We start from the raw sequence: 4,345 nt of genomic DNA on the forward strand, positions 1-4,345 counted from the left end.
AACCGTAATAGTTGTGGTGCCTAGGTAGTAGGTCTCTTAGCCAAAGAAATCGCAAGTTTTGTTCGGTTTCTTAGAAAAGTCAAAGATACCAGTTATTACTAATATCAGGTTTCTTAGCTATACTAAAAAAAACTCTTGATTACCAAAGCAAAGAAACCAAAATTAGTCAGATCTCCGGTTCTTTTATACACACTAAGAAACCAGTATGCTGGAATAACCGGTTTCTTTGCTTATTATTTATTTTTAAAAAAATTAAATAGAATAATAGTTACATTTTTTTTTCAGCCTACTAGAATGGCAGTTATTTCCATATTATTTGATGAACCATTATCTTTTCATAATGGCTACGTGTAGATCATAAACATTTTAGCTTTAAAATTAACCACTGTCCAATCCATTGATAAAAACAATAATCTATATCATTTACATTTGTACTTGTATATTAATATTACAAAATCAATAATGATGTTACATGACATATGAATCTACTAATAAATTAAAAAAAATATATACAAATACAATATGAATCTGAACCATTTTCTTAGCTAAAGTCACACATTGTAATTTATATGAGCTCTCAACTTAGCCCATTTCCGCTTCCTGCAAATCTGTTCACAAGGAATGACAACATCAAATATTTAGAACACAACAACAATAAAAATATGAAAAATTAAGTAATAAACATGAAAAATCTCAAACAAACAAAAAAGTTATTCAATCAATGGAAAAACATTATTAAAGCTCAAATCAAATCATATAAATGGAACCATAAAATGCCCCCTTCCCCCACAAATCTCAAACCGTAAAACAAAAAACAATTAAAACTAATAGATTAGAAGAAAAATAAAACCTGGGATCTTTAAGTTTAGCGGCAGATCAATTCATTTCAAACCCAAGAACTACGGTGTTGTATCGCGGACATTGACGGAATCATTATCCTTACAAACGACTACGAGCGTAATCGACTTGAAAGAAATGGAAGGTGAGACCATTGTAATAGTTAGTCACCATTGTTATATGAATTATCTCTTTTTCAACTAAAAAGAGAAAATTCAGTTTTTATTTTTAAAGAGAAGTGGTGAATTTTGAAGATAGGGTGAATATGAGGAAAACGGCTGGGGAGAGGAAAAAGCAGGGTTTCTACTTTCTAGGTTATAAAAAAAGTAGGGTTTCATCAATTAAATATTAAAAATCTTTCAAAAATATATAAAACTAAAAAAAAATAATATGATAAGAGACCATAATTTAAAGAACAACAGTGCCTTTGACCCTAGTTAAAGTACATTAATTTTAGGTGTACCTGAGGCATCGGATTTCTCATACTACTGGTTTCTTATTAAAAATCTAAGAAACCAGATTTCTAAGATAACAGATTTCTTAATCTAAGAAACCGGACAAGTGACTTAACCGGTGCCATATTAGTGGTTCCATAGCCCAATTTTGTAGTAGTGATTACCAACAACGCTGCCGAATATGAGGCATGCGTGGTAGGCCTTCAAACAACTTTCGCATTGGGCGTACATAAATTACAAATATTCGGAGACTCTTCTTTGACCATCAACAAATTTCCAAAAGATGGAAAGTAAGGAGTGAAAGTCTAGTCCCTTACCAAACTTATCTAGAAACTCTCACCAACTAGCTGGAAAAGGTAGAATACACCTATCAACCTAGAGAGGAAAACCAATTTGCTGATGCCTTGGCAAGACTAGCTTCAATGGTTAGGATTCCTTACGGAAATGGAGCAAATGCCTCTAACTATAGAGAAAGGGCATAAACTGGCTTACATTCAAGCTATAGAAGATGATGAAGTGATCCAAGATGATGAAGAAGAAGAAGAACCGTGGTATATGGATATGCCTAATTACGTAACCAAAGGAGAATATCCTCCTCATGCTACAAATGAGAAAAAACGAGCATTAAGACTCTTGGCTTCCCAATACGTACTCATAGACGAGTTACATAAAAGGGTATCTAAGGGTCGTGCTCTCTTATGTGTAGGAAAAAGGATGTCCAAAGTGTTATGAGGATAGTCCACGAAGGCATTTGTGGAACCCATGTTAATGGCAAAATGCTAGTCCAAAAGATAATGCGAGAAGGGTACTATTGGACTACCATGAATAGGGATGTGATCAATATGTAAAAAGATGCCCTAAGTGCCAAATTTATGCCTACTTACAACATGTTCCTCCGTCTCTACTTTACACCTACACTTCACCATAGTCATTCTCTACATGGGGAATTGATATTATCGGTAAAATTATCCCTCCTGGGACAGAAGGTCACGAATACATCTTAGTAGCAATTGATTACTTCACAAAGTGGGTTGAAGCACAATCATATGCTAAACTCACTAAAAACATGTAGCACTCTTTATCGAAAGGAATATTATTTGTCGATACGGAGTCCCACATGAGATGATAAGTGACAATGGAACTCACTTTCAAGCTGAATGTGAAGAATTGTTACATAAATATGGTTTCAACATCATCATTCCTCCCCCTATAGACCTCAAGAAAATAGAGCAGTTGAGGCAGCTAATAATAACCTAAAGACTATTATCCAGAAAATGACAAAAAAATACAAGGATTGGCCTAACAAATTCCATTTCGCACTTTAGGGTTATCGCACAGGAAATACGCCATTCTCCTTAGTTTATGAAATGGATGTCGTACAACCCCTAGAGCTAGAAATACCATCTCTATGCATTGCATTAGAAAGTAAACTCGATGAAGTCGAATGGACTAGAGCAAAGTATGAAGAGCTAATTCTACTTGATGAAAAGAGACTAGAAGCTCTACATCATACCCAATGCTATCAAACACGTATGGCTAGGCACTTTAATAAGAAGGTCAAGACAATAAACATGAAAGTAGGAGACTTAATGTTAAAAGCATTAAGGAAAAATGTTTCGGATCCAAGAGCCAAATTTAGGCCTATTAGGTCCGGACCATATATCGTCGAAACCATCCTATCAGGGGGTGCAGCAAAACTAACTGATATGGATGGAAAAATGTAGGGAATATTTCAAGCATTACCCCTAGCTTGAACCCCACTGTGATCATACACTAAAGTACGGTGGCGTCTAAAGGGAAAGAAGATAGAGAAAAAGAGTCGCCAACAAGTTTTAGGAACTTGTAAACCGTTCACGAGGTGAAGGTTACACCCCTTAACGATCCAAGAGATCGTTAACTCAAATAGGTATGGAACCATGACTGGTAGTTCGGGGATGAAGGTACAAATCCAACCTAAAAGAGATTGAACCTGCCCTAATAATAGGCCTCTACTCTATTCTGATCGTATTCATGTGCGCTTTCTGACTAACATGCAATCAATAGATTTACCCTAAACCTTTTTATCTATGTTAGTTGAATATTAATGCACAAATAAACTATTATTGGCGATCAATTGAATTATAATCAAATTAACCCTAAACAAGATTATTAATTATCTTTTTAAGCGTGATTACAAGTACAAATTTCCTTTAAACATGCATAAAAGGAGTGATCAAGAAATAACAATAAATATCAATATCAAGCAACATTATAATAATCATAATAACAATCATCATAATAATAATAATCATAATCATGTTCATGTTAAAAATAAAGCATAATAATAGCAAGATCCTAGGCATGATACTGACAAGGTTAATAACAAACCCTAGCATGTCACTAAACATCAAATATCAAATATATAGCCCTAACATGATACTAACATGAATATTAGAAATAATATAAGAAGCATCATAACAATCGTACTTGATTTAAGGAACTTATTCTTTACCCTAGGCATGATAATAGGAAGATCAAAACGCCTTACCATGATACTAGGAATCAAAATAAAAATCTAAGCATGATTTCTATATCATAATATTAATTAAAACCATTCAAGCACTTACTTGAATGCCTCGTATCTCTTTCTAATAACAAAATACACGCGTTAGTAACTTCAAGGAAAATATAAAATCAACAATTAAATTAGATAATTGAACTAAAGATTTGGGACCAAACCCTCAGAAATTAAAACCTTTCACGTCTAGGGCGAAGACAACTTCGAAATATGCTAGGTATGTCTAGCGCTAATGTATGAGGAATTGTGTTTGTAAAAAGCAAGGCTAGAAAGAGGGAGAGAATCAAGAAATTCTTGATGAGAGTTGGTGAGAATTAGAAAGAATAAGAATTGATAAATCAAAACGGAGTTTTTAGAGGTTATTTATAGAGAAAATCAACCAAAAAGATAGAAAATCGAAATAGATTTCTGACGCGCAAAACGAAGCTGGCTCCAGACGCTAACATTAGCGCCAGGCGCCAAGCTTAGCATCAGGCGCTAATGATGGCATTTGGCG

General features: G+C 34.2%; 1 long non-coding RNA gene across 1 annotated transcript; it reads right to left on the minus strand.

Moving 5' to 3' along the window:
- Positions 1-371: 371 nt before the first annotated feature.
- On the minus strand, positions 372-1,256 carry LOC110735264. Its single transcript, XR_002514038.1, has 2 exons — positions 851-1,256; positions 372-608 (listed from the first exon to the last, which is right to left on the minus strand). It is a non-coding gene; the product is annotated as an uncharacterized LOC110735264 (long non-coding RNA).
- Between the last annotated feature and the right edge of the window lie 3,089 nt (positions 1,257-4,345).

The sequence above is a fragment of the Chenopodium quinoa genome, unplaced genomic scaffold (genome assembly GCF_001683475.1).
Source record: "Chenopodium quinoa cultivar QQ74 unplaced genomic scaffold, ASM168347v1, whole genome shotgun sequence".
NCBI classification, from domain to species: Eukaryota; Viridiplantae; Streptophyta; class Magnoliopsida; order Caryophyllales; family Amaranthaceae; genus Chenopodium; species Chenopodium quinoa.